This window comes from Schistocerca cancellata, unplaced genomic scaffold (genome assembly GCF_023864275.1).
Source record: "Schistocerca cancellata isolate TAMUIC-IGC-003103 unplaced genomic scaffold, iqSchCanc2.1 HiC_scaffold_413, whole genome shotgun sequence".
Lineage (NCBI taxonomy): Eukaryota > Metazoa > Arthropoda > Insecta > Orthoptera > Acrididae > Schistocerca > Schistocerca cancellata.
This window is the reverse complement of record NW_026046430.1, coordinates 63,783-89,466: the sequence shown is the minus strand read 5'-3', so window position 1 is coordinate 89,466 and position 25,684 is coordinate 63,783. Positions and strand designations below refer to the sequence as shown.

General features: G+C 48.9%; 40 non-coding genes across 40 annotated transcripts; all 40 read right to left on the bottom strand.

Annotated features, from left to right (window-relative positions):
* Window positions 1-427: 427 nt before the first annotated feature.
* Window positions 428-509, bottom strand: Trnas-uga (transfer RNA serine (anticodon UGA)). The gene has a single exon. It is a non-coding gene; the product is annotated as a tRNA-Ser (tRNA).
* Window positions 510-1,220: 711 nt separating this feature from the next.
* Trnas-cga (transfer RNA serine (anticodon CGA)) lies at window positions 1,221-1,302 on the bottom strand. The gene has a single exon. It is a non-coding gene; the product is annotated as a tRNA-Ser (tRNA).
* Window positions 1,303-1,440: 138 nt separating this feature from the next.
* On the bottom strand, window positions 1,441-1,513 carry Trnak-uuu (transfer RNA lysine (anticodon UUU)). The gene has a single exon. It is a non-coding gene; the product is annotated as a tRNA-Lys (tRNA).
* Window positions 1,514-2,052: 539 nt separating this feature from the next.
* On the bottom strand, window positions 2,053-2,125 carry Trnaf-gaa (transfer RNA phenylalanine (anticodon GAA)). The gene has a single exon. It is a non-coding gene; the product is annotated as a tRNA-Phe (tRNA).
* Window positions 2,126-2,736: 611 nt separating this feature from the next.
* Trnas-uga (transfer RNA serine (anticodon UGA)) lies at window positions 2,737-2,818 on the bottom strand. Its single transcript has one exon. It is a non-coding gene; the product is annotated as a tRNA-Ser (tRNA).
* A 712-nt stretch (window positions 2,819-3,530) lies between these two features.
* On the bottom strand, window positions 3,531-3,612 carry Trnas-cga (transfer RNA serine (anticodon CGA)). The gene has a single exon. It is a non-coding gene; the product is annotated as a tRNA-Ser (tRNA).
* Window positions 3,613-3,750: 138 nt separating this feature from the next.
* Window positions 3,751-3,823, bottom strand: Trnak-uuu (transfer RNA lysine (anticodon UUU)). The gene has a single exon. It is a non-coding gene; the product is annotated as a tRNA-Lys (tRNA).
* A 539-nt stretch (window positions 3,824-4,362) lies between these two features.
* Window positions 4,363-4,435, bottom strand: Trnaf-gaa (transfer RNA phenylalanine (anticodon GAA)). The gene has a single exon. It is a non-coding gene; the product is annotated as a tRNA-Phe (tRNA).
* A 611-nt stretch (window positions 4,436-5,046) lies between these two features.
* Window positions 5,047-5,128, bottom strand: Trnas-uga (transfer RNA serine (anticodon UGA)). The gene has a single exon. It is a non-coding gene; the product is annotated as a tRNA-Ser (tRNA).
* A 711-nt stretch (window positions 5,129-5,839) lies between these two features.
* Window positions 5,840-5,921, bottom strand: Trnas-cga (transfer RNA serine (anticodon CGA)). The gene has a single exon. It is a non-coding gene; the product is annotated as a tRNA-Ser (tRNA).
* Window positions 5,922-6,059: 138 nt separating this feature from the next.
* Window positions 6,060-6,132, bottom strand: Trnak-uuu (transfer RNA lysine (anticodon UUU)). Its single transcript has one exon. It is a non-coding gene; the product is annotated as a tRNA-Lys (tRNA).
* A 539-nt stretch (window positions 6,133-6,671) lies between these two features.
* Window positions 6,672-6,744, bottom strand: Trnaf-gaa (transfer RNA phenylalanine (anticodon GAA)). The gene has a single exon. It is a non-coding gene; the product is annotated as a tRNA-Phe (tRNA).
* Window positions 6,745-7,355: 611 nt separating this feature from the next.
* On the bottom strand, window positions 7,356-7,437 carry Trnas-uga (transfer RNA serine (anticodon UGA)). The gene has a single exon. It is a non-coding gene; the product is annotated as a tRNA-Ser (tRNA).
* Window positions 7,438-8,147: 710 nt separating this feature from the next.
* On the bottom strand, window positions 8,148-8,229 carry Trnas-cga (transfer RNA serine (anticodon CGA)). Its single transcript has one exon. It is a non-coding gene; the product is annotated as a tRNA-Ser (tRNA).
* Window positions 8,230-8,367: 138 nt separating this feature from the next.
* Window positions 8,368-8,440, bottom strand: Trnak-uuu (transfer RNA lysine (anticodon UUU)). Its single transcript has one exon. It is a non-coding gene; the product is annotated as a tRNA-Lys (tRNA).
* Window positions 8,441-8,979: 539 nt separating this feature from the next.
* Trnaf-gaa (transfer RNA phenylalanine (anticodon GAA)) lies at window positions 8,980-9,052 on the bottom strand. Its single transcript has one exon. It is a non-coding gene; the product is annotated as a tRNA-Phe (tRNA).
* A 611-nt stretch (window positions 9,053-9,663) lies between these two features.
* On the bottom strand, window positions 9,664-9,745 carry Trnas-uga (transfer RNA serine (anticodon UGA)). The gene has a single exon. It is a non-coding gene; the product is annotated as a tRNA-Ser (tRNA).
* A 711-nt stretch (window positions 9,746-10,456) lies between these two features.
* Trnas-cga (transfer RNA serine (anticodon CGA)) lies at window positions 10,457-10,538 on the bottom strand. The gene has a single exon. It is a non-coding gene; the product is annotated as a tRNA-Ser (tRNA).
* A 138-nt stretch (window positions 10,539-10,676) lies between these two features.
* Trnak-uuu (transfer RNA lysine (anticodon UUU)) lies at window positions 10,677-10,749 on the bottom strand. The gene has a single exon. It is a non-coding gene; the product is annotated as a tRNA-Lys (tRNA).
* Window positions 10,750-11,288: 539 nt separating this feature from the next.
* Window positions 11,289-11,361, bottom strand: Trnaf-gaa (transfer RNA phenylalanine (anticodon GAA)). Its single transcript has one exon. It is a non-coding gene; the product is annotated as a tRNA-Phe (tRNA).
* A 611-nt stretch (window positions 11,362-11,972) lies between these two features.
* On the bottom strand, window positions 11,973-12,054 carry Trnas-uga (transfer RNA serine (anticodon UGA)). Its single transcript has one exon. It is a non-coding gene; the product is annotated as a tRNA-Ser (tRNA).
* Window positions 12,055-12,762: 708 nt separating this feature from the next.
* Window positions 12,763-12,844, bottom strand: Trnas-cga (transfer RNA serine (anticodon CGA)). The gene has a single exon. It is a non-coding gene; the product is annotated as a tRNA-Ser (tRNA).
* A 138-nt stretch (window positions 12,845-12,982) lies between these two features.
* Trnak-uuu (transfer RNA lysine (anticodon UUU)) lies at window positions 12,983-13,055 on the bottom strand. The gene has a single exon. It is a non-coding gene; the product is annotated as a tRNA-Lys (tRNA).
* A 539-nt stretch (window positions 13,056-13,594) lies between these two features.
* Window positions 13,595-13,667, bottom strand: Trnaf-gaa (transfer RNA phenylalanine (anticodon GAA)). The gene has a single exon. It is a non-coding gene; the product is annotated as a tRNA-Phe (tRNA).
* A 611-nt stretch (window positions 13,668-14,278) lies between these two features.
* Trnas-uga (transfer RNA serine (anticodon UGA)) lies at window positions 14,279-14,360 on the bottom strand. The gene has a single exon. It is a non-coding gene; the product is annotated as a tRNA-Ser (tRNA).
* Window positions 14,361-15,069: 709 nt separating this feature from the next.
* Window positions 15,070-15,151, bottom strand: Trnas-cga (transfer RNA serine (anticodon CGA)). The gene has a single exon. It is a non-coding gene; the product is annotated as a tRNA-Ser (tRNA).
* A 138-nt stretch (window positions 15,152-15,289) lies between these two features.
* Trnak-uuu (transfer RNA lysine (anticodon UUU)) lies at window positions 15,290-15,362 on the bottom strand. Its single transcript has one exon. It is a non-coding gene; the product is annotated as a tRNA-Lys (tRNA).
* Window positions 15,363-15,901: 539 nt separating this feature from the next.
* On the bottom strand, window positions 15,902-15,974 carry Trnaf-gaa (transfer RNA phenylalanine (anticodon GAA)). The gene has a single exon. It is a non-coding gene; the product is annotated as a tRNA-Phe (tRNA).
* Window positions 15,975-18,572: 2,598 nt separating this feature from the next.
* Trnaf-gaa (transfer RNA phenylalanine (anticodon GAA)) lies at window positions 18,573-18,645 on the bottom strand. The gene has a single exon. It is a non-coding gene; the product is annotated as a tRNA-Phe (tRNA).
* A 611-nt stretch (window positions 18,646-19,256) lies between these two features.
* Trnas-uga (transfer RNA serine (anticodon UGA)) lies at window positions 19,257-19,338 on the bottom strand. Its single transcript has one exon. It is a non-coding gene; the product is annotated as a tRNA-Ser (tRNA).
* Window positions 19,339-20,050: 712 nt separating this feature from the next.
* On the bottom strand, window positions 20,051-20,132 carry Trnas-cga (transfer RNA serine (anticodon CGA)). The gene has a single exon. It is a non-coding gene; the product is annotated as a tRNA-Ser (tRNA).
* Window positions 20,133-20,270: 138 nt separating this feature from the next.
* Window positions 20,271-20,343, bottom strand: Trnak-uuu (transfer RNA lysine (anticodon UUU)). Its single transcript has one exon. It is a non-coding gene; the product is annotated as a tRNA-Lys (tRNA).
* Window positions 20,344-20,882: 539 nt separating this feature from the next.
* Trnaf-gaa (transfer RNA phenylalanine (anticodon GAA)) lies at window positions 20,883-20,955 on the bottom strand. The gene has a single exon. It is a non-coding gene; the product is annotated as a tRNA-Phe (tRNA).
* A 611-nt stretch (window positions 20,956-21,566) lies between these two features.
* On the bottom strand, window positions 21,567-21,648 carry Trnas-uga (transfer RNA serine (anticodon UGA)). The gene has a single exon. It is a non-coding gene; the product is annotated as a tRNA-Ser (tRNA).
* A 712-nt stretch (window positions 21,649-22,360) lies between these two features.
* Trnas-cga (transfer RNA serine (anticodon CGA)) lies at window positions 22,361-22,442 on the bottom strand. Its single transcript has one exon. It is a non-coding gene; the product is annotated as a tRNA-Ser (tRNA).
* A 138-nt stretch (window positions 22,443-22,580) lies between these two features.
* Window positions 22,581-22,653, bottom strand: Trnak-uuu (transfer RNA lysine (anticodon UUU)). Its single transcript has one exon. It is a non-coding gene; the product is annotated as a tRNA-Lys (tRNA).
* Window positions 22,654-23,192: 539 nt separating this feature from the next.
* On the bottom strand, window positions 23,193-23,265 carry Trnaf-gaa (transfer RNA phenylalanine (anticodon GAA)). The gene has a single exon. It is a non-coding gene; the product is annotated as a tRNA-Phe (tRNA).
* A 1,016-nt stretch (window positions 23,266-24,281) lies between these two features.
* Trnas-cga (transfer RNA serine (anticodon CGA)) lies at window positions 24,282-24,363 on the bottom strand. Its single transcript has one exon. It is a non-coding gene; the product is annotated as a tRNA-Ser (tRNA).
* Window positions 24,364-24,501: 138 nt separating this feature from the next.
* Window positions 24,502-24,574, bottom strand: Trnak-uuu (transfer RNA lysine (anticodon UUU)). The gene has a single exon. It is a non-coding gene; the product is annotated as a tRNA-Lys (tRNA).
* Window positions 24,575-25,113: 539 nt separating this feature from the next.
* Window positions 25,114-25,186, bottom strand: Trnaf-gaa (transfer RNA phenylalanine (anticodon GAA)). The gene has a single exon. It is a non-coding gene; the product is annotated as a tRNA-Phe (tRNA).
* Window positions 25,187-25,684: the final 498 nt, after the last annotated feature.

The following is a 25,684-nucleotide window of genomic DNA, read 5'->3' as shown; positions in this document are numbered from 1 at the left end:
ATATTGAATTCGCTGACTTGACGTGACGCCACGCTGACGCTAGAAAACCCGTGCTATATCGATGCCAGGGGCAACTCGTGTGCAGAGAACGAGACACAAGAAGGAGTGAGCCTCTCCACCATATGAGAGGCAGTATCTAGCAGATACACACGGTAAAACATTCGACTTGCGTTAGCTCATAAATTGCTACATGTCATCGTCTGTAAGCTAAAATGGACACATCTGCACTGCCCAGTGAGGCGACACTTGTACTAACACCTGGTGGACGGCTGTGAGACGAGGAGATGAGCTGCGGCTTCTGGGCGCGACTGTAACGCTGCGCCCTCGATCAAATAACACTGCACATTGCTGGTGACCCGCGTGTTTAGTAGTGACGCAACTGCTAGGATGCAGCTCAACGTCCGCCTTTTGAGAGCGAGAAAATTTTCGCAGTCGGCAGGACTCGAACCTACGCTCCCAGAGGGAATCTGATTTCAAGTCAGACGCCTTAACCACTCGGCCACGACTGCCGGTGGCGGAAGCGACTCCCGACAAGTCAAACCGCCATCTTTAGAAGCAATCTGGTGGCAGAAAACGGCGTGGCCTCACTCTTTGCTCTAGGGTTTCCATTAGCCGTTACGAAAGTGTACTAATTTTCGCCCAGACAGGGACTTGAACCCAGGACCCTTCGGTTGAAAACCTAACGCTCTACCGACTCAGCTACGCGGGCCCACGCACGAGCATTATCGTACAGCTGCGTGGTGTGCGAGTGTTTCGCATGTCGTAATTGCTGGCTTATGGCTCCAATGGCGACTTCACCGACTTCCCACTGACGCACCGCTGACGCTAGTTTTCTGTCGTCTTAAAACGATGGACATACCTCCAAGCAGCTGCGAGATCTTAAGAAAAGAAAAAAAAAAAAAAAAAAACGCTGCACTACTGCTTTTGCCGCACTCGAATGATTGAAATTGCGATTCTTAAAAAGAAAATGAAATGTTAGCTCTGTCCAACACTTTCGAGCACATCTGTGTACTCACCATCTCAGCGACGGCTTTCTGCAGTCCCAGCGTCAGTGCGAGGTGAACCGATAGGCACAGTAAGCAGCGGTCGTCGCGAAAACTCAGTATTCTTAAAACGGAAATTTTCGTCTTGTTGAGAATGGCGTCACTGGTTGCACCCGCATTCGCCCACGCATGTCACATGTGTGCGAAAACGTTTGCTCCTCTTTACGCAAAATCGCACGCAGCCGGTAGGATTCGAACCTACGCTCCCAGAGGGAATCTGATTTCGAGTCAGACGCCTTAACCACTCGGCCACGACTGCCGTTAGCGCGGTGTTCTCCCGACACATGCAACTGCTACCGTTTAAAACACTGTGGTGTCAGAAAACGGCGTAGCTGCATTATTTTCCGTAGCGTTTCCGCCGCTACCAGACGAATCGTTACCAAAGTATTAAAATTTCCGCCCGAACAGGGACTTGAACCCTGGACCCTTAGGTTAAAAGCCTAATGCTCTACCGACTGAGCTATCCGGGCTCACACAAGGGTGCAAAATCTCCTACGATGCACAACTATACATTGACTCATGTCCTTTACTGTTGTGCAATCGCTGCATGGGGCCGTTACTAATAAAACGTCGCCTAAATGCTGTCTACAAACTTATCGCGCTAAGCCCGTAACACACTATCGAAGACTGCTGACACACGATGCAACAACAAATTGCACCAGCTGTTACGTCTCATACGTTGGAGCAGAGAATTTACGTGTTTTGTCGACACTCACTGGGCAATTGGAAAATTCACAAGCATTTCGAATGCAATGTTTCCCACGCTTTCGCTCATTTCACGGTTCCGTTGAAGACGTTCTTCACCACCTGACACAGAAAAAGGAATGCAGTCGGTAGGATATTTTTAATTCTTTTGCTTCTAAGGGAGTTAGTTGTCTAGTAAGTTCCTCTTATGGCATGCAATAGACAACCAGAACAGCTACAGGAGAGAGTCATTTTTGTTGTCAGCGGTAGTTGCATTATCACAAACGCAGAGTAATTCCATTGGCGTCGCACCAAAACGAGTACCTGCCGAAACCCGGGATCGAACCAGGGACCTTTAGATCTTCAGTCTAACGCTCTCCCAACTGAGCTATTTCGGCTGACGTCGAAGGTTGCCATTTGCATGTGTTCGTTCACTTCTGCCTCGCTGCCAATTTCACAGTCACCTTCGTCTGATAAGACACAGGGACGCTGAAGGGCGAGCAGCCGATGCAGTGAAGTTCCACACACATTTCTTCAGCTTCCGTCATCGTAACAAGCAAACATGTCGACTCGATTCGTGTGATATTGAATTCGCTGACTTGACGTGACGCCACGCTGACGCTAGAAAACCCGTGCTATATCGATGCCAGGGGCAACTCGTGTGCAGAGAACGAGACACAAGAAGGAGTGAGCCTCTCCACCATATGAGAGGCAGTATCTAGCAGATACACACGGTAAAACATTCGACTTGCGTTAGCTCATAAATTGCTACATGTCATCGTCTGTAAGCTAAAATGGACACATCTGCACTGCCCAGTGAGGCGACACTTGTACTAACACCTGGTGGACGGCTGTGAGACGAGGAGATGAGCTGCGGCTTCTGGGCGCGACTGTAACGCTGCGCCCTCGATCAAATAACACTGCACATTGCTGGTGACCCGCGTGTTTAGTAGTGACGCAACTGCTAGGATGCAGCTCAACGTCCGCCTTTTGAGAGCGAGAAAATTTTCGCAGTCGGCAGGACTCGAACCTACGCTCCCAGAGGGAATCTGATTTCAAGTCAGACGCCTTAACCACTCGGCCACGACTGCCGGTGGCGAAAGCGACTCCCGACAAGTCAAACCGCCATCTTTAGAAGCAATCTGGTGGCAGAAAACGGCGTGGCCTCACTCTTTGCTCTAGGGTTTCCATTAGCCGTTACGAAAGTGTACTAATTTTCGCCCAGACAGGGACTTGAACCCAGGACCCTTCGGTTGAAAACCTAACGCTCTACCGACTCAGCTACGCGGGCCCACGCACGAGCATTATCGTACAGCTGCGTGGTGTGCGAGTGTTTCGCATGTCGTAATTGCTGGCTTATGGCTCCAATGGCGACTTCACCGACTTCCCACTGACGCACCGCTGACGCTAGTTTTCTGTCGTCTTAAAACGATGGACATACCTCCAAGCAGCTGCGAGATCTTAAGAAAAGAAAAAAAAAAAAAAAAAAAACGCTGCACTACTGCTTTTGCCGCACTCGAATGATTGAAATTGCGATTCTTAAAAAGAAAATGAAATGTTAGCTCTGTCCAACACTTTCGAGCACATCTGTGTACTCACCATCTCAGCGACGGCTTTCTGCAGTCCCAGCGTCAGTGCGAGGTGAACCGATAGGCACAGTAAGCAGCGGTCGTCGCGAAAACTCAGTATTCTTAAAACGGAAATTTTCGTCTTGTTGAGAATGGCGTCACTGGTTGCACCCGCATTCGCCCACGCATGTCACATGTGTGCGAAAACGTTTGCTCCTCTTTACGCAAAATCGCACGCAGCCGGTAGGATTCGAACCTACGCTCCCAGAGGGAATCTGATTTCGAGTCAGACGCCTTAACCACTCGGCCACGACTGCCGTTAGCGCGGTGTTCTCCCGACACATGCAACTGCTACCGTTTAAAACACTGTGGTGTCAGAAAACGGCGTAGCTGCATTATTTTCCGTAGCGTTTCCGCCGCTACCAGACGAATCGTTACCAAAGTATTAAAATTTCCGCCCGAACAGGGACTTGAACCCTGGACCCTTAGGTTAAAAGCCTAATGCTCTACCGACTGAGCTATCCGGGCTCACACAAGGGTGCAAAATCTCCTACGATGCACAACTATACATTGACTCATGTCCTTTACTGTTGTGCAATCGCTGCATGGGGCCGTTACTAATAAAACGTCGCCTAAATGCTGTCTACAAACTTATCGCGCTAAGCCCGTAACACACTATCGAAGACTGCTGACACACGATGCAACAACAAATTGCACCAGCTGTTACGTCTCATACGTTGGAGCAGAGAATTTACGTGTTTTGTCGACACTCACTGGGCAATTGGAAAATTCACAAGCATTTCGAATGCAATGTTTCCCACGCTTTCGCTCATTTCACGGTTCCGTTGAAGACGTTCTTCACCACCTGACACAGAAAAAGGAATGCAGTCGGTAGGATATTTTTAATTCTTTTGCTTCTAAGGGAGTTAGTTGTCTAGTAAGTTCCTCTTATGGCATGCAATAGACAACCAGAACAGCTACAGGAGAGAGTCATTTTTGTTGTCAGCGGTAGTTGCATTATCACAAACGCAGAGTAATTCCATTGGCGTCGCACCAAAACGAGTACCTGCCGAAACCCGGGATCGAACCAGGGACCTTTAGATCTTCAGTCTAACGCTCTCCCAACTGAGCTATTTCGGCTGACGTCGAAGGTTGCCATTTGCATGTGTTCGTTCACTTCTGCCTCGCTGCCAATTTCACAGTCACCTTCGTCTGATAAGACACAGGGACGCTGAAGGGCGAGCAGCCGATGCAGTGAAGTTCCACACACATTTCTTCAGCTTCCGTCATCGTAACAAGCAAACATGTCGACTCGATTCGTGTGATATTGAATTCGCTGACTTGACGTGACGCCACGCTGACGCTAGAAAACCCGTGCTATATCGATGCCAGGGGCAACTCGTGTGCAGAGAACGAGACACAAGAAGGAGTGAGCCTCTCCACCATATGAGAGGCAGTATCTAGCAGATACACACGGTAAAACATTCGACTTGCGTTAGCTCATAAATTGCTACATGTCATCGTCTGTAAGCTAAAATGGACACATCTGCACTGCCCAGTGAGGCGACACTTGTACTAACACCTGGTGGACGGCTGTGAGACGAGGAGATGAGCTGCGGCTTCTGGGCGCGACTGTAACGCTGCGCCCTCGATCAAATAACACTGCACATTGCTGGTGACCCGCGTGTTTAGTAGTGACGCAACTGCTAGGATGCAGCTCAACGTCCGCCTTTTGAGAGCGAGAAAATTTTCGCAGTCGGCAGGACTCGAACCTACGCTCCCAGAGGGAATCTGATTTCAAGTCAGACGCCTTAACCACTCGGCCACGACTGCCGGTGGCGAAAGCGACTCCCGACAAGTCAAACCGCCATCTTTAGAAGCAATCTGGTGGCAGAAAACGGCGTGGCCTCACTCTTTGCTCTAGGGTTTCCATTAGCCGTTACGAAAGTGTACTAATTTTCGCCCAGACAGGGACTTGAACCCAGGACCCTTCGGTTGAAAACCTAACGCTCTACCGACTCAGCTACGCGGGCCCACGCACGAGCATTATCGTACAGCTGCGTGGTGTGCGAGTGTTTCGCATGTCGTAATTGCTGGCTTATGGCTCCAATGGCGACTTCACCGACTTCCCACTGACGCACCGCTGACGCTAGTTTTCTGTCGTCTTAAAACGATGGACATACCTCCAAGCAGCTGCGAGATCTTAAGAAAAGAAAAAAAAAAAAAAAAAAACGCTGCACTACTGCTTTTGCCGCACTCGAATGATTGAAATTGCGATTCTTAAAAAGAAAATGAAATGTTAGCTCTGTCCAACACTTTCGAGCACATCTGTGTACTCACCATCTCAGCGACGGCTTTCTGCAGTCCCAGCGTCAGTGCGAGGTGAACCGATAGGCACAGTAAGCAGCGGTCGTCGCGAAAACTCAGTATTCTTAAAACGGAAATTTTCGTCTTGTTGAGAATGGCGTCACTGGTTGCACCCGCATTCGCCCACGCATGTCACATGTGTGCGAAAACGTTTGCTCCTCTTTACGCAAAATCGCACGCAGCCGGTAGGATTCGAACCTACGCTCCCAGAGGGAATCTGATTTCGAGTCAGACGCCTTAACCACTCGGCCACGACTGCCGTTAGCGCGGTGTTCTCCCGACACATGCAACTGCTACCGTTTAAAACACTGTGGTGTCAGAAAACGGCGTAGCTGCATTATTTTCCGTAGCGTTTCCGCCGCTACCAGACGAATCGTTACCAAAGTATTAAAATTTCCGCCCGAACAGGGTCTTGAACCCTGGACCCTTAGGTTAAAAGCCTAATGCTCTACCGACTGAGCTATCCGGGCTCACACAAGGGTGCAAAATCTCCTACGATGCACAACTATACATTGACTCATGTCCTTTACTGTTGTGCAATCGCTGCATGGGGCCGTTACTAATAAAACGTCGCCTAAATGCTGTCTACAAACTTATCGCGCTAAGCCCGTAACACACTATCGAAGACTGCTGACACACGATGCAACAACAAATTGCACCAGCTGTTACGTCTCATACGTTGGAGCAGAGAATTTACGTGTTTTGTCGACACTCACTGGGCAATTGGAAAATTCACAAGCATTTCGAATGCAATGTTTCCCACGCTTTCGCTCATTTCACGGTTCCGTTGAAGACGTTCTTCACCACCTGACACAGAAAAAGGAATGCAGTCGGTAGGATATTTTTAATTCTTTTGCTTCTAAGGGAGTTAGTTGTCTAGTAAGTTCCTCTTATGGCATGCAATAGACAACCAGAACAGCTACAGGAGAGAGTCATTTTTGTTGTCAGCGGTAGTTGCATTATCACAAACGCAGAGTAATTCCATTGGCGTCGCACCAAAACGAGTACCTGCCGAAACCCGGGATCGAACCAGGGACATTTAGATCTTCAGTCTAACGCTCTCCCAACTGAGCTATTTCGGCTGACGTCGAAGGTTGCCATTTGCATGTGTTCGTTCACTTCTGCCTCGCTGCCAATTTCACAGTCACCTTCGTCTGATAAGACACAGGGACGCTGAAGGGCGAGCAGCCGATGCAGTGAAGTTCCACACACATTTCTTCAGCTTCCGTCATCGTAACAAGCAAACATGTCGACTCGATTCGTGTGATATTGAATTCGCTGACTTGACGTGACGCCACGCTGACGCTAGAAAACCCGTGCTATATCGATGCCAGGGGCAACTCGTGTGCAGAGAACGAGACACAAGAAGGAGTGAGCCTCTCCACCATATGAGAGGCAGTATCTAGCAGATACACACGGTAAAACATTCGACTTGCGTTAGCTCATAAATTGCTACATGTCATCGTCTGTAAGCTAAAATGGACACATCTGCACTGCCCAGTGAGGCGACACTTGTACTAACACCTGGTGGACGGCTGTGAGACGAGGAGATGAGCTGCGGCTTCTGGGCGCGACTGTAACGCTGCGCCCTCGATCAAATAACACTGCACATTGCTGGTGACCCGCGTGTTTAGTAGTGACGCAACTGCTAGGATGCAGCTCAACGTCCGCCTTTTGAGAGCGAGAAAATTTTCGCAGTCGGCAGGACTCGAACCTACGCTCCCAGAGGGAATCTGATTTCAAGTCAGACGCCTTAACCACTCGGCCACGACTGCCGGTGGCGGAAGCGACTCCCGACAAGTCAAACCGCCATCTTTAGAAGCAATCTGGTGGCAGAAAACGGCGTGGCCTCACTCTTTGCTCTAGGGTTTCCATTAGCCGTTACGAAAGTGTACTAATTTTCGCCCAGACAGGGACTTGAACCCAGGACCCTTCGGTTGAAAACCTAACGCTCTACCGACTCAGCTACGCGGGCCCACGCACGAGCATTATCGTACAGCTGCGTGGTGTGCGAGTGTTTCGCATGTCGTAATTGCTGGCTTATGGCTCCAATGGCGACTTCACCGACTTCCCACTGACGCACCGCTGACGCTAGTTTTCTGTCGTCTTAAAACGATGGACATACCTCCAAGCAGCTGCGAGATCTTAAGAAAAGAAAAAAAAAAAAAAAAAACGCTGCACTACTGCTTTTGCCGCACTCGAATGATTGAAATTGCGATTCTTAAAAAGAAAATGAAATGTTAGCTCTGTCCAACACTTTCGAGCACATCTGTGTACTCACCATCTCAGCGACGGCTTTCTGCAGTCCCAGCGTCAGTGCGAGGTGAACCGATAGGCACAGTAAGCAGCGGTCGTCGCGAAAACTCAGTATTCTTAAAACGGAAATTTTCGTCTTGTTGAGAATGGCGTCACTGGTTGCACCCGCATTCGCCCACGCATGTCACATGTGTGCGAAAACGTTTGCTCCTCTTTACGCAAAATCGCACGCAGCCGGTAGGATTCGAACCTACGCTCCCAGAGGGAATCTGATTTCGAGTCAGACGCCTTAACCACTCGGCCACGACTGCCGTTAGCGCGGTGTTCTCCCGACACATGCAACTGCTACCGTTTAAAACACTGTGGTGTCAGAAAACGGCGTAGCTGCATTATTTTCCGTAGCGTTTCCGCCGCTACCAGACGAATCGTTACCAAAGTATTAAAATTTCCGCCCGAACAGGGACTTGAACCCTGGACCCTTAGGTTAAAAGCCTAATGCTCTACCGACTGAGCTATCCGGGCTCACACAAGGGTGCAAAATCTCCTACGATGCACAACTATACATTGACTCATGTCCTTTACTGTTGTGCAATCGCTGCATGGGGCCGTTACTAATAAAACGTCGCCTAAATGCTGTCTACAAACTTATCGCGCTAAGCCCGTAACACACTATCGAAGACTGCTGACACACGATGCAACAACAAATTGCACCAGCTGTTACGTCTCATACGTTGGAGCAGAGAATTTACGTGTTTTGTCGACACTCACTGGGCAATTGGAAAATTCACAAGCATTTCGAATGCAATGTTTCCCACGCTTTCGCTCATTTCACGGTTCCGTTGAAGACGTTCTTCACCACCTGACACAGAAAAAGGAATGCAGTCGGTAGGATATTTTTAATTCTTTTGCTTCTAAGGGAGTTAGTTGTCTAGTAAGTTCCTCTTATGGCATGCAATAGACAACCAGAACAGCTACAGGAGAGAGTCATTTTTGTTGTCAGCGGTAGTTGCATTATCACAAACGCAGAGTAATTCCATTGGCGTCGCACCAAAACGAGTACCTGCCGAAACCCGGGATCGAACCAGGGACCTTTAGATCTTCAGTCTAACGCTCTCCCAACTGAGCTATTTCGGCTGACGTCGAAGGTTGCCATTTGCATGTGTTCGTTCACTTCTGCCTCGCTGCCAATTTCACAGTCACCTTCGTCTGATAAGACACAGGGACGCTGAAGGGCGAGCAGCCGATGCAGTGAAGTTCCACACACATTTCTTCAGCTTCCGTCATCGTAACAAGCAAACATGTCGACTCGATTCGTGTGATATTGAATTCGCTGACTTGACGTGACGCCACGCTGACGCTAGAAAACCCGTGCTATATCGATGCCAGGGGCAACTCGTGTGCAGAGAACGAGACACAAGAAGGAGTGAGCCTCTCCACCATATGAGAGGCAGTATCTAGCAGATACACACGGTAAAACATTCGACTTGCGTTAGCTCATAAATTGCTACATGTCATCGTCTGTAAGCTAAAATGGACACATCTGCACTGCCCAGTGAGGCGACACTTGTACTAACACCTGGTGGACGGCTGTGAGACGAGGAGATGAGCTGCGGCTTCTGGGCGCGACTGTAACGCTGCGCCCTCGATCAAATAACACTGCACATTGCTGGTGACCCGCGTGTTTAGTAGTGACGCAACTGCTAGGATGCAGCTCAACGTCCGCCTTTTGAGAGCGAGAAAATTTTCGCAGTCGGCAGGACTCGAACCTACGCTCCCAGAGGGAATCTGATTTCAAGTCAGACGCCTTAACCACTCGGCCACGACTGCCGGTGGCGAAAGCGACTCCCGACAAGTCAAACCGCCATCTTTAGAAGCAATCTGGTGGCAGAAAACGGCGTGGCCTCACTCTTTGCTCTAGGGTTTCCATTAGCCGTTACGAAAGTGTACTAATTTTCGCCCAGACAGGGACTTGAACCCAGGACCCTTCGGTTGAAAACCTAACGCTCTACCGACTCAGCTACGCGGGCCCACGCACGAGCATTATCGTACAGCTGCGTGGTGTGCGAGTGTTTCGCATGTCGTAATTGCTGGCTTATGGCTCCAATGGCGACTTCACCGACTTCCCACTGACGCACCGCTGACGCTAGTTTTCTGTCGTCTTAAAACGATGGACATACCTCCAAGCAGCTGCGAGATCTTAAGAAAAGAAAAAAAAAAAAAAAAAAACGCTGCACTACTGCTTTTGCCGCACTCGAATGATTGAAATTGCGATTCTTAAAAAGAAAATGAAATGTTAGCTCTGTCCAACACTTTCGAGCACATCTGTGTACTCACCATCTCAGCGACGGCTTTCTGCAGTCCCAGCGTCAGTGCGAGGTGAACCGATAGGCACAGTAAGCAGCGGTCGTCGCGAAAACTCAGTATTCTTAAAACGGAAATTTTCGTCTTGTTGAGAATGGCGTCACTGGTTGCACCCGCATTCGCCCACGCATGTCACATGTGTGCGAAAACGTTTGCTCCTCTTTACGCAAAATCGCACGCAGCCGGTAGGATTCGAACCTACGCTCCCAGAGGGAATCTGATTTCGAGTCAGACGCCTTAACCACTCGGCCACGACTGCCGTTAGCGCGGTGTTCTCCCGACACATGCAACTGCTACCGTTTAAAACACTGTGGTGTCAGAAAACGGCGTAGCTGCATTATTTTCCGTAGCGTTTCCGCCGCTACCAGACGAATCGTTACCAAAGTATTAAAATTTCCGCCCGAACAGGGTCTTGAACCCTGGACCCTTAGGTTAAAAGCCTAATGCTCTACCGACTGAGCTATCCGGGCTCACACAAGGGTGCAAAATCTCCTACGATGCACAACTATACATTGACTCATGTCCTTTACTGTTGTGCAATCGCTGCATGGGGCCGTTACTAATAAAACGTCGCCTAAATGCTGTCTACAAACTTATCGCGCTAAGCCCGTAACACACTATCGAAGACTGCTGACACACGATGCAACAACAAATTGCACCAGCTGTTACGTCTCATACGTTGGAGCAGAGAATTTACGTGTTTTGTCGACACTCACTGGGCAATTGGAAAATTCACAAGCATTTCGAATGCAATGTTTCCCACGCTTTCGCTCATTTCACGGTTCCGTTGAAGACGTTCTTCACCACCTGACACAGAAAAAGGAATGCAGTCGGTAGGATATTTTTAATTCTTTTGCTTCTAAGGGAGTTAGTTGTCTAGTAAGTTCCTCTTATGGCATGCAATAGACAACCAGAACAGCTACAGGAGAGAGTCATTTTTGTTGTCAGCGGTAGTTGCATTATCACAAACGCAGAGTAATTCCATTGGCGTCGCACCAAAACGAGTACCTGCCGAAACCCGGGATCGAACCAGGGACCTTTAGATCTTCAGTCTAACGCTCTCCCAACTGAGCTATTTCGGCTGACGTCGAAGGTTGCCATTTGCATGTGTTCGTTCACTTCTGCCTCGCTGCCAATTTCACAGTCACCTTCGTCTGATAAGACACAGGGACGCTGAAGGGCGAGCAGCCGATGCAGTGAAGTTCCACACACATTTCTTCAGCTTCCGTCATCGTAACAAGCAAACATGTCGACTCGATTCGTGTGATATTGAATTCGCTGACTTGACGTGACGCCACGCTGACGCTAGAAAACCCGTGCTATATCGATGCCAGGGGCAACTCGTGTGCAGAGAACGAGACACAAGAAGGAGTGAGCCTCTCCACCATATGAGAGGCAGTATCTAGCAGATACACACGGTAAAACATTCGACTTGCGTTAGCTCATAAATTGCTACATGTCATCGTCTGTAAGCTAAAATGGACACATCTGCACTGCCCAGTGAGGCGACACTTGTACTAACACCTGGTGGACGGCTGTGAGACGAGGAGATGAGCTGCGGCTTCTGGGCGCGACTGTAACGCTGCGCCCTCGATCAAATAACACTGCACATTGCTGGTGACCCGCGTGTTTAGTAGTGACGCAACTGCTAGGATGCAGCTCAACGTCCGCCTTTTGAGAGCGAGAAAATTTTCGCAGTCGGCAGGACTCGAACCTACGCTCCCAGAGGGAATCTGATTTCAAGTCAGACGCCTTAACCACTCGGCCACGACTGCCGGTGGCGGAAGCGACTCCCGACAAGTCAAACCGCCATCTTTAGAAGCAATCTGGTGGCAGAAAACGGCGTGGCCTCACTCTTTGCTCTAGGGTTTCCATTAGCCGTTACGAAAGTGTACTAATTTTCGCCCAGACAGGGACTTGAACCCAGGACCCTTCGGTTGAAAACCTAACGCTCTACCGACTCAGCTACGCGGGCCCACGCACGAGCATTATCGTACAGCTGCGTGGTGTGCGAGTGTTTCGCATGTCGTAATTGCTGGCTTATGGCTCCAATGGCGACTTCACCGACTTCCCACTGACGCACCGCTGACGCTAGTTTTCTGTCGTCTTAAAACGATGGACATACCTCCAAGCAGCTGCGAGATCTTAAGAAAAGAAAAAAAAAAAAAAAACGCTGCACTACTGCTTTTGCCGCACTCGAATGATTGAAATTGCGATTCTTAAAAAGAAAATGAAATGTTAGCTCTGTCCAACACTTTCGAGCACATCTGTGTACTCACCATCTCAGCGACGGCTTTCTGCAGTCCCAGCGTCAGTGCGAGGTGAACCGATAGGCACAGTAAGCAGCGGTCGTCGCGAAAACTCAGTATTCTTAAAACGGAAATTTTCGTCTTGTTGAGAATGGCGTCACTGGTTGCACCCGCATTCGCCCACGCATGTCACATGTGTGCGAAAACGTTTGCTCCTGTTTACGCAAAATCGCACGCAGCCGGTAGGATTCGAACCTACGCTCCCAGAGGGAATCTGATTTCGAGTCAGACGCCTTAACCACTCGGCCACGACTGCCGTTAGCGCGGTGTTCTCCCGACACATGCAACTGCTACCGTTTAAAACACTGTGGTGTCAGAAAACGGCGTAGCTGCATTATTTTCCGTAGCGTTTCCGCCGCTACCAGACGAATCGTTACCAAAGTATTAAAATTTCCGCCCGAACAGGGACTTGAACCCTGGACCCTTAGGTTAAAAGCCTAATGCTCTACCGACTGAGCTATCCGGGCTCACACAAGGGTGCAAAATCTCCTACGATGCACAACTATACATTGACTCATGTCCTTTACTGTTGTGCAATCGCTGCATGGGGCCGTTACTAATAAAACGTCGCCTAAATGCTGTCTACAAACTTATCGCGCTAAGCCCGTAACACACTATCGAAGACTGCTGACACACGATGCAACAACAAATTGCACCAGCTGTTACGTCTCATACGTTGGAGCAGAGAATTTACGTGTTTTGTCGACACTCACTGGGCAATTGGAAAATTCACAAGCATTTCGAATGCAATGTTTCCCACGCTTTCGCTCATTTCACGGTTCCGTTGAAGACGTTCTTCACCACCTGACACAGAAAAAGGAATGCAGTCGGTAGGATATTTTTAATTCTTTTGCTTCTAAGGGAGTTAGTTGTCTAGTAAGTTCCTCTTATGGCATGCAATAGACAACCAGAACAGCTACAGGAGAGAGTCATTTTTGTTGTCAGCGGTAGTTGCATTATCACAAACGCAGAGTAATTCCATTGGCGTCGCACCAAAACGAGTACCTGCCGAAACCCGGGATCGAACCAGGGACCTTTAGATCTTCAGTCTAACGCTCTCCCAACTGAGCTATTTCGGCTGACGTCGAAGGTTGCCATTTGCATGTGTTCGTTCACTTCTGCCTCGCTGCCAATTTCACAGTCACCTTCGTCTGATAAGACACAGGGACGCTGAAGGGCGAGCAGCCGATGCAGTGAAGTTCCACACACATTTCTTCAGCTTCCGTCATCGTAACAAGCAAACATGTCGACTCGATTCGTGTGATATTGAATTCGCTGACTTGACGTGACGCCACGCTGACGCTAGAAAACCCGTGCTATATCGATGCCAGGGGCAACTCGTGTGCAGAGAACGAGACACAAGAAGGAGTGAGCCTCTCCACCATATGAGAGGCAGTATCTAGCAGATACACACGGTAAAACATTCGACTTGCGTTAGCTCATAAATTGCTACATGTCATCGTCTGTAAGCTAAAATGGACACATCTGCACTGCCCAGTGAGGCGACACTTGTACTAACACCTGGTGGACGGCTGTGAGACGAGGAGATGAGCTGCGGCTTCTGGGCGCGACTGTAACGCTGCGCCCTCGATCAAATAACACTGCACATTGCTGGTGACCCGCGTGTTTAGTAGTGACGCAACTGCTAGGATGCAGCTCAACGTCCGCCTTTTGAGAGCGAGAAAATTTTCGCAGTCGGCAGGACTCGAACATACGCTCCCAGAGGGAATCTGATTTCAAGTCAGACGCCTTAACCACTCGGCCACGACTGCCGGTGGCGGAAGCGACTCCCGACAAGTCAAACCGCCATCTTTAGAAGCAATCTGGTGGCAGAAAACGGCGTGGCCTCACTCTTTGCTCTAGGGTTTCCATTAGCCGTTACGAAAGTGTACTAATTTTCGCCCAGACAGGGACTTGAACCCAGGACCCTTCGGTTGAAAACCTAACGCTCTACCGACTCAGCTACGCGGGCCCACGCACGAGCATTATCGTACAGCTGCGTGGTGTGCGAGTGTTTCGCATGTCGTAATTGCTGGCTTATGGCTCCAATGGCGACTTCACCGACTTCCCACTGACGCACCGCTGACGCTAGTTTTCTGTCGTCTTAAAACGATGGACATACCTCCAAGCAGCTGCGAGATCTTAAGAAAAGAAAAAAAAAAAAAAAAACGCTGCACTACTGCTTTTGCCGCACTCGAATGATTGAAATTGCGATTCTTAAAAAGAAAATGAAATGTTAGCTCTGTCCAACACTTTCGAGCACATCTGTGTACTCACCATCTCAGCGACGGCTTTCTGCAGTCCCAGCGTCAGTGCGAGGTGAACCGATAGGCACAGTAAGCAGCGGTCGTCGCGAAAACTCAGTATTCTTAAAACGGAAATTTTCGTCTTGTTGAGAATGGCGTCACTGGTTGCACCCGCATTCGCCCACGCATGTCACATGTGTGCGAAAACGTTTGCTCCTCTTTACGCAAAATCGCACGCAGCCGGTAGGATTCGAACCTACGCTCCCAGAGGGAATCTGATTTCGAGTCAGACGCCTTAACCACTCGGCCACGACTGCCGTTAGCGCGGTGTTCTCCCGACACATGCAACTGCTACCGTTTAAAACACTGTGGTGTCAGAAAACGGCGTAGCTGCATTATTTTCCGTAGCGTTTCCGCCGCTACCAGACGAATCGTTACCAAAGTATTAAAATTTCCGCCCGAACAGGGTCTTGAACCCTGGACCCTTAGGTTAAAAGCCTAATGCTCTACCGACTGAGCTATCCGGGCTCACACAAGGGTGCAAAATCTCCTACGATGCACAACTATACATTGACTCATGTCCTTTACTGTTGTGCAATCGCTGCATGGGGCCGTTACTAATAAAACGTCGCCTAAATGCTGTCTACAAACTTATCGCGCTAAGCCCGTAACACACTATCGAAGACTGCTGACACACGATGCAACAACAAATTGCACCAGCTGTTACGTCTCATACGTTGGAGCAGAGAATTTACGTGTTTTGTCGACACTCACTGGGCAATTGGAAAATTCACAAGCATTTCGAATGCAATGTTTCCCACGCTTTCGCTCATTTCACGGTTCCGTTGAAGACGTTCTTCACCACCTGACACAGAAAAAGGAATGCAGTCGGTAGGATATTTTTAATTCTTTTGCTTCTAAGGGAGTTAGTTGTCTAGTAAGTTCCTCTTATGGCATGCAATAGACAACCAGAACAGCTACAGGAGAGAGTCATTTTTGTTGTCAGCGGTAGTTGCATTATCACAAACGCAGAGTAATTCCATTGGCGTCGCACCAAAACGAGTACCTGCCGTAACCCGGGATCGAACCAGGGACCTTTAGATCTTCAGTCTAACGCTCTCCCAACTGAGCTATTTCGGCTGACGTCGAAGGTTGCCATTTGCATGTGTTCGTTCACTTCTGCCTCGCTGCCAATTTCACAGTCACCTTCGTCTGATAAGACACAGGGACGCTGAAGGGCGAGCAGCCGATGCAGTGAAGTTCCACACACATTTCTTCAGCTTCCGTCATCGTAACAAGCAAACATGTCGACTCGATTCGTGTGATATTGAATTCGCTGACTTGACGTGACGCCACGCTGACGCTAGAAAACCCGTGCTATATCGATGCCAGGGGCAATTCGTGTGCAGAGAACGAGACACAAGAAGGAGTGAGCCTCTCCACCATATGAGGGGCAGTATCTAGCAGATACACACGGTAAAACATTCGACTTGCGTTAGCTCATAAATTGCTACATGTCATCGTCTGTAAGCTAAAATGGACACATCTGCACTGCCCAGTGAGGCGACACTTGTACTAACACCTGGTGGACGGCTGTGAGACGAGGAGATGAGCTGCGGCTTCTGGGCGCGACTGTAACGCTGCGCCCTCGATCAAATAACACTGCACATTGCTGGTGACCCGCGTGTTTAGTAGTGACGCAACTGCTAGGATGCAGCTCAACGTCCGCCTTTTGAGAGCGAGAAAATTTTCGCAGTCTTTTTTTTTTTTTTTTTATTCTTTTTTTTCATTTTTTTTTTTTTTTTTTTTTTTTTTTTTTTTTTTTTTTTTTTTTTTTTTTTGCGGGCCTCCCAACTCCCCTTATAGCCCGGCCTTGCGCTCTCCAAATACGCCTTCTTCGGCGAGCTTCTTTAGCTATAAAATGAAACGGTGCTTCTTGCAAACAGAAAAGACGAATTGTCGCACTGTCCATGCAGTTGAAAATCGTAAACTTCTCGGTATGATTCCTCGAACGTCGACTTCCTGTGAAAGACGTTGATGTTCAAGTTGAAGGTATGGAATCGGAGATACTGAATTTCCGCGAGGAATGTTTCTTGTAGCTGTTCACCGCTAGCGAAGCATCGAAGGAAAACCAAAAACCTCTTGAAGTGAAAGTACATGCCTATAATGACAGCGAATCAGTCGCATTGCGCCTACACTCCATAAAATAAAGATATAATAATAGCGCATCATGCGCTGTTCACCTAAACTCAATTAAAAGCAAGAATAAAATTTGGAAAAAAAGAATAAAAAAGCAAATACTGCCTGAGTTAGTCCTCTCAGTCATAGGGAAGGAACACCATTCACACGTCCCATGATATGATGTTCAAAATGCTTCGTGGCGGCCATTAAAATAAGTAATGAAAAAAGTCATAAAAAATAAAAAGAGCGACACATGTCAAAGGAATGGGTAGACTCCTGAACTTGCCGAACTGTCTGTCCGACAAGTCGAAGGAAAACACAAGTCTCTCCGACGGGTTAAAATAAAGTAAAAATTCTCCTTTCTTGAAAACCAAAACAAGCTCGTGCGCCACGCATCCGTGATGGGACGCCGATGTCGTAGGAACCAGACGATGAAAATAAGGAATAAAAACATAAAGAAATCACTGAATGACAGCTAAACACAAACACACACGAACACAGGAGAAAACTGTATTAAACTTTTCGTCGTAATTTCCACGTTGCAGTCCTGCACAAGCGTAAGCATCGTACTTGTTCAATTATTCACTCTTCCTGTAGCATTCAATTTGCATTAACTATGTTTCCGGAGCCGGAGACAATTCCAAACACAGAAGGAAATAAAGGTCGCAGCAGTGAAGTGTGGATTACAACAGTTTGTCGTGGGCAAATGCGAGTGCAATTTGCAGAAAATTGGCAAATAGTTTGTGATAGTCTTTCCTGGTTTTAGTGAGGTCATGTTGCGTGGACAAATAAACCAGATAGGCATAGTCGTCCGTCAGTCGCAAGTGCAGGATGGCGAACACAGTGTGAGCCACGATCCATGCAGTGGCGGCACGCTTCGTATGCGGATATGGTTTGAAGTCCGGGATCAAAGCCGTGTCCGCAGAAAAACTGGCAACGCTGGTCCGATTGATAAGTGCGAGCATCCTGGCGGCAATGTTCCAAGTCGACTGTGACCTCAGGCACACGAAACGATGTTCTAAGGTGTCGTCCTGTCGACAGTCTTCACACAAGCTCGATGGAGATAAGTGGATGCGGCTCAGCTTTTCGTTGGTGGGGAGGATTCTGTTAACCACTTGGTACCAAAAGCTGCTGACGTCCGCTGACAGGAAGGGAGCGTGAACGTGAGCCCACGCCGTCCTCCACGCAGATCGCGGGTAGCGCGCCTCCATCTTATTGCCGACTGGCCGTCCGCGTAGTCCCTGGTAGACACCTTTCACAGTTCGTGTTCGATGGTCGAGGATGTCAGCGGCGAGATAACTTTTCTGAATGAAATATTCACGAACATGACGCAGCTGAAACGGTATTGTAGTCGGGTCGAGAGGTGCTTCTTCAGATAGAGGACGATGAATAGCGAACAGAACAGCTGTTGGACCCGACGGATCCTGTTCTATGGTGACGCTCGTCCGATGAAGGAGCAACGCAGCGGCTTTCATAGCAAAATGAATGAGGCCGAGTCCACCCTGTTCGCGCGGCAAAGTACATGTGTCGTAAGACACCTTGAAAAAAACGAGTACCTGCCGTAACCCGGGATCGAACCAGGGACCTTTAGATCTTCAGTCTAACGCTCTCCCAACTGAGCTATTTCGGCTGACGTCGAAGGTTGCCATTTGCATGTGTTCGTTCACTTCTGCCTCGCTGCCAATTTCACAGTCACCTTCGTCTGATAAGACACAGGGACGCTGAAGGGCGAGCAGCCGATGCAGTGAAGTTCCACACACATTTCTTCAGCTTCCGTCATCGTAACAAGCAAACATGTCGACTCGATTCGTGTGATATTGAATTCGCTGACTTGACGTGACGCCACGCTGACGCTAGAAAACCCGTGCTATATCGATGCCAGGGGCAATTCGTGTGCAGAGAACGAGACACAAGAAGGAGTGAGCCTCTCCACCATATGAGGGGCAGTATCTAGCAGATACACACGGTAAAACATTCGACTTGCGTTAGCTCATAAATTGCTACATGTCATCGTCTGTAAGCTAAAATGGACACATCTGCACTGCCCAGTGAGGCGACACTTGTACTAACACCTGGTGGACGGCTGTGAGACGAGGAGATGAGCTGCGGCTTCTGGGCGCGACTGTAACGCTGCGCCCTCGATCAAATAACACTGCACATTGCTGGTGACCCGCGTGTTTAGTAGTGACGCAACTGCTAGGATGCAGCTCAACGTCCGCCTTTTGAGAGCGAGAAAATTTTCGCAGTCGGCAGGACTCGAACCTACGCTCCCAGAGGGAATCTGATTTCAAGTCAGACGCCTTAACCACTCGGCCACGACTGCCGGTGGCGGAAGCGACTCCCGACAAGTCAAACCGCCATCCTTAGAAGCAATCTGGTGGCAGAAAACGGCGTGGCCTCACTCTTTGCTCTAGGGTTTCCATTAGCCGTTACGAAAGTGTACTAATTTTCGCCCAGACAGGGACTTGAACCCAGGACCCTTCGGTTGAAAACCTAACGCTCTACCGACTCAGCTACGCGGGCCCACGCACGAGCATTATCGTACAGCTGCGTGGTGTGCGAGTGTTTCGCATGTCGTAATTGCTGGCTTATGGCTCCAATGGCGACTTCACCGACTTCCCACTGACGCACCGCTGACGCTAGTTTTCTGTCGTCTTAAAACGATGGACATACCTCCAAGCAGCTGCGAGATCTTAAGAAAAGAAAAAAAAAAAAAAAAAAAACGCTGCACTACTGCTTTTGCCGCACTCGAATGATTGAAATTGCGATTCTTAAAAAGAAAATGAAATGTTAGCTCTGTCCAACACTTTCGAGCACATCTGTGTACTCACCATCTCAGCGACGGCTTTCTGCAGTCCCAGCGTCAGTGCGAGGTGAACCGATAGGCACAGTAAGCAGCGGTCGTCGCGAAAACTCAGTATTCTTAAAACGGAAATTTTCGTCTTGTTGAGAATGGCGTCACTGGTTGCACCCGCATTCGCCCACGCATGTCACATGTGTGCGAAAACGTTTGCTCCTCTTTACGCAAAATCGCACGCAGCCGGTAGGATTCGAACCTACGCTCCCAGAGGGAATCTGATTTCGAGTCAGACGCCTTAACCACTCGGCCACGACTGCCGTTAGCGCGGTGTTCTCCCGACACATGCAACTGCTACCGTTTAAAACACTGTGGTGTCAGAAAACGGCGTAGCTGCATTATTTTCCGTAGCGTTTCCGCCGCTACCAGACGAATCGTTACCAAAGTATTAAAATTTCCGCCCGAACAGGGTCTTGAACCCTGGCCCCTTAGGTTAAAAGCCTAATGCTCTACCGACTGAGCTATCCGGGCTCACACAAGGGTGCAAAATCTCCTACGATGCACAACTATACATTGACTCATGTCCTTTACTGTTGTGCAATCGCTGCATGGGGCCGTTACTAATAAAACGTCGCCTAAATGCTGTCTACAAACTTATCGCGCTAAGCCCGTAACACACTATCGAAGACTGCTGACACACGATGCAACAACAAATTGCACCAGCTGTTACGTCTCATACGTTGGAGCAGAGAATTTACGTGTTTTGTCGACACTCACTGGGCAATTGGAAAATTCACAAGCATTTCGAATGCAATGTTTCCCACGCTTTCGCTCATTTCACGGTTCCGTTGAAGACGTTCTTCACCACCTGACACAGAAAAAGGAATGCAGTCGGTAGGATATTTTTAATTCTTTTGCTTCTAAGGGAGTTAGTTGTCTAGTAAGTTCCTCTTATGGCATGCAATAGACAACCAGAACAGCTACAGGAGAGAGTCATTTTTGTTGTCAGCGGTAGTTGCATTATCACAAACGCAGAGTAATTCCATTGGCGGCGCACCAAAACGAGTACCTGCCAAAACCCGGGATCGAACCAGGGACCTTTAGATCTTCAGTCTAACGCTCTCCCAACTGAGCTATTTCGGCTGACGTCGAAGGTTGCCATTTGCATGTGTTCGTTCACTTCTGCCTCGCTGCCAATTTCACAGTCACCTTCGTCTGATAAGACACAGGGACGCTGAAGGGCGAGCAGCCGATGCAGTGAAGTTCCACACACATTTCTTCAGCTTCCGTCATCGTAACAAGCAAACATGTCGACTCGATTCGTGTGATATTGAATTCGCTGACTTGACGTGACGCCACGCTGACGCTAGAAAACCCGTGCTATATCGATGCCAGGGGCAATTCGTGTGCAGAGAACGAGACACAAGAAGGAGTGAGCCTCTCCACCATATGAGGGGCAGTATCTAGCAGATACACACGGTAAAACATTCGACTTGCGTTAGCTCATAAATTGCTACATGTCATCGTCTGTAAGCTAAAATGGACACATCTGCACTGCCCAGTGAGGCGACACTTGTACTAACACCTGGTGGACGGCTGTGAGACGAGGAGATGAGCTGCGGCTTCTGGGCGCGACTGTAACGCTGCGCCCTCGATCAAATAACACTGCACATTGCTGGTGACCCGCGTGTTTAGTAGTGACGCAACTGCTAGGATGCAGCTCAACGTCCGCCTTTTGAGAGCGAGAAAATTTTCGCAGTCGGCAGGACTCGAACCTACGCTCCCAGAGGGAATCTGATTTCAAGTCAGACGCCTTAACCACTCGGCCACGACTGCCGGTGGCGGAAGCGACTCCCGACAAGTCAAACCGCCATCTTTAGAAGCAATCTGGTGGCAGAAAACGGCGTGGCCTCACTCTTTGCTCTAGGGTTTCCATTAGCCGTTACGAAAGTGTACTAATTTTCGCCCAGACAGGGACTTGAACCCAGGACCCTTCGGTTGAAAACCTAACGCTCTACCGACTCAGCTACGCGGGCCCACGCACGAGCATTATCGTACAGCTGCGTGGTGTGCGAGTGTTTCGCATGTCGTAATTGCTGGCTTATGGCTCCAATGGCGACTTCACCGACTTCCCACTGACGCACCGCTGACGCTAGTTTTCTGTCGTCTTAAAACGATGGACATACCTCCAAGCAGCTGCGAGATCTTAAGAAAAGAAAAAAAAAAAAAAAAAAAACGCTGCACTACTGCTTTTGCCGCACTCGAATGATTGAAATTGCGATTCTTAAAAAGAAAATGAAATGTTAGCTCTGTCCAACACTTTCGAGCACATCTGTGTACTCACCATCTCAGCGACGGCTTTCTGCAGTCCCAGCGTCAGTGCGAGGTGAACCGATAGGCACAGTAAGCAGCGGTCGTCGCGAAAACTCAGTATTCTTAAAACGGAAATTTTCGTCTTGTTGAGAATGGCGTCACTGGTTGCACCCGCATTCGCCCACGCATGTCACATGTGTGCGAAAACGTTTGCTCCTCTTTACGCAAAATCGCACGCAGCCGGTAGGATTCGAACCTACGCTCCCAGAGGGAATCTGATTTCGAGTCAGACGCCTTAACCACTCGGCCACGACTGCCGTTAGCGCGGTGTTCTCCCGACACATGCAACTGCTACCGTTTAAAACACTGTGGTGTCAGAAAACGGCGTAGCTGCATTATTTTCCGTAGCGTTTCCGCCGCTACCAGACGAATCGTTACCAAAGTATTAAAATTTCCGCCCGAACAGGGTCTTGAACCCTGGCCCCTTAGGTTAAAAGCCTAATGCTCTACCGACTGAGCTATCCGGGCTCACACAAGGGTGCAAAATCTCCTACGATGCACAACTATACATTGACTCATGTCCTTTACTGTTGTGCAATCGCTGCATGGGGCCGTTACTAATAAAACGTCGCCTAAATGCTGTCTACAAACTTATCGCGCTAAGCCCGTAACACACTATCGAAGACTGCTGACACACGATGCAACAACAAATTGCACCAGCTGTTACGTCTCATACGTTGGAGCAGAGAATTTACGTGTTTTGTCGACACTCACTGGGCAATTGGAAAATTCACAAGCATTTCGAATGCAATGTTTCCCACGCTTTCGCTCATTTCACGGTTCCGTTGAAGACGTTCTTCACCACCTGACACAGAAAAAGGAATGCAGTCGGTAGGATATTTTTAATTCTTTTGCTTCTAAGGGAGTTAGTTGTCTAGTAAGTTCCTCTTATGGCATGCAATAGACAACCAGAACAGCTACAGGAGAGAGTCATTTTTGTTGTCAGCGGTAGTTGCATTATCACAAACGCAGAGTAATTCCATTGGCGGCGCACCAAAACGAGTACCTGCCAAAACCCGGGATCGAACCAGGGACCTTTAGATCTTCAGTCTAACGCTCTCCCAACTGAGCTATTTCGGCTGACGTCGAAGGTTGCCATTTGCATGTGTTCGTTCACTTCTGCCTCGCTGCCAATTTCACAGTCACCTTCGTCTGATAAGACACAGGGACGCTGAAGGGCGAGCAGCCGATGCAGTGAAGTTCCACACACATTTCTTCAGCTTCCGTCATCGTAACAAGCAAACATGTCGACTCGATTCGTGTGATATTGAATTCGCTGACTTGACGTGACGCCACGCTGACGCTAGAAAACCCGTGCTATATCGATGCCAGGGGCAATTCGTGTGCAGAGAACGAGACACAAGAAGGAGTGAGCCTCTCCACCATATGAGGGGCAGTATCTAGCAGATACACACGGTAAAACATTCGACTTGCGTTAGCTCATAAATTGCTACATGTCATCGTCTGTAAGCTAAAATGGACACATCTGCACTGCCCAGTGAGGCGACACTTGTACTAACACCTGGTAACGCTCTACCGACTCAGCTACGCGGGCCCACGCACGAGCATTATCGTACAGCTGCGTGGTGTGCGAGTGTTTCGCATGTCGTAATTGCTGGCTTATGGCTCCAATGGCGACTTCACCGACTTCCCACTGACGCACCGCTGACGCTTTTTTTTTTTTTTTTTTTTTTTTTTGAAGCTAGTTTTCTGTCGTCTTAAAACGATGGACATACCTCCAAGCAGCTGCGAGATCTTAAGAAAAGAAAAAAAAAAAAAAAAAACGCTGCACTACTGCTTTTGCCGCACTCGAATGATTGAAATTGCGATTCTTAAAAAGAAAATGAAATGTTAGCTCTGTCCAACACTTTCGAGCACATCTGTGTACTCACCATCTCAGCGACGGCTTTCTGCAGTCCCAGCGTCAGTGCGAGGTGAACCGATAGGCACAGTAAGCAGCGGTCGTCGCGAAAACTCAGTATTCTTAAAACGGAAATTTTCGTCTTGTTGAGAATGGCGTCACTGGTTGCACCCGCATTCGCCCACGCATGTCACATGTGTGCGAAAACGTTTGCTCCTCTTTACGCAAAATCGCACGCAGCCGGTAGGATTCGAACCTACGCTCCCAGAGGGAATCTGATTTCGAGTCAGACGCCTTAACCACTCGGCCACGACTGCCGTTAGCGCGGTGTTCTCCCGACACATGCAACTGCTACCGTTTAAAACACTGTGGTGTCAGAAAACGGCGTAGCTGCATTATTTTCCGTAGCGTTTCCGCCGCTACCAGACGAATCGTTACCAAAGTATTAAAATTTCCGCCCGAACAGGGACTTGAACCCTGGACGCTTAGGTTAAAAGCCTAATGCTCTACCGACTGAGCTATCCGGGCTCACACAAGTGTGCAAAATCTCCTACGATGCACAACTATACATTGACTCATGTCCTTTACTGTTGTGCAATCGCTGCATGGGGCCGTTACTAATAAAACGTCGCCTAAATGCTGTCTACAAACTTATCGCGCTAAGCCCGTAACACACTATCGAAGACTGCTGACACACGATGCAACAACAAATTGCACCAGCTGTTACGTCTCATACGTTGGAGCAGAGAATTTACGTGTTTTGTCGACACTCACTGGGCAATTGGAAAATTCACAAGCATTTCGAATGCAATGTTTCCCACGCTTTCGCTCATTTCACGGTTCCGTTGAAGACGTTCTTCACCACCTGACACAGAAAAAGGAATGCAGTCGGTAGGATATTTTTAATTCTTTTGCTTCTAAGGGAGTTAGTTGTCTAGTAAGTTCCTCTTATGGCATGCAATAGACAACCAGAACAGCTACAGGAGAGAGTCATTTTTGTTGTCAGCGGTAGTTGCATTATCACAAACGCAGAGTAATTCCATTGCCGTCGCACCAAAACGAGTACCTGCCGAAACCCGGGATCGAACCAGGGACCTTTAGATCTTCAGTCTAACGCTCTCCCAACTGAGCTATTTCGGCTGACGTCGAAGGTTGCCATTTGCTTGTGTTCGTTCACTTCTGCCTCGCTGCCAATTTCACAGTCACCTTCGTCTGATAAGACACAGGGACGCTGAAGGGCGAGCAGCCGATGCAGTGAAGTTCCACACACATTTCTTCAGCTTCCGTCACCGTAACAAGCAAACATGTCGACTCGATTCGTGTGATATTGAATTCGCTGACTTGACGTGACGCCACGCTGACGCTAGAAAGCCCGTGCTATATCGATGCCAGGGGCAACTCGTGTGCAGAGAACGAGACACAAGAAGGAGTGAGCCTCTCCACCATATGAGAGGCAGTATCTAGCAGATACACACGGTAAAACATTCGACTTGCGTTAGCTCATAAATTGCTACATGTCATCGTCTGTAAGCTAAAATGGACACATCTGCACTGCCCAGTGAGGCGACACTTGTACTAACACCTGGTGGACGGCTGTGAGACGAGGAGATGAGCTGCGGCTTCTGGGCGCGACTGTAA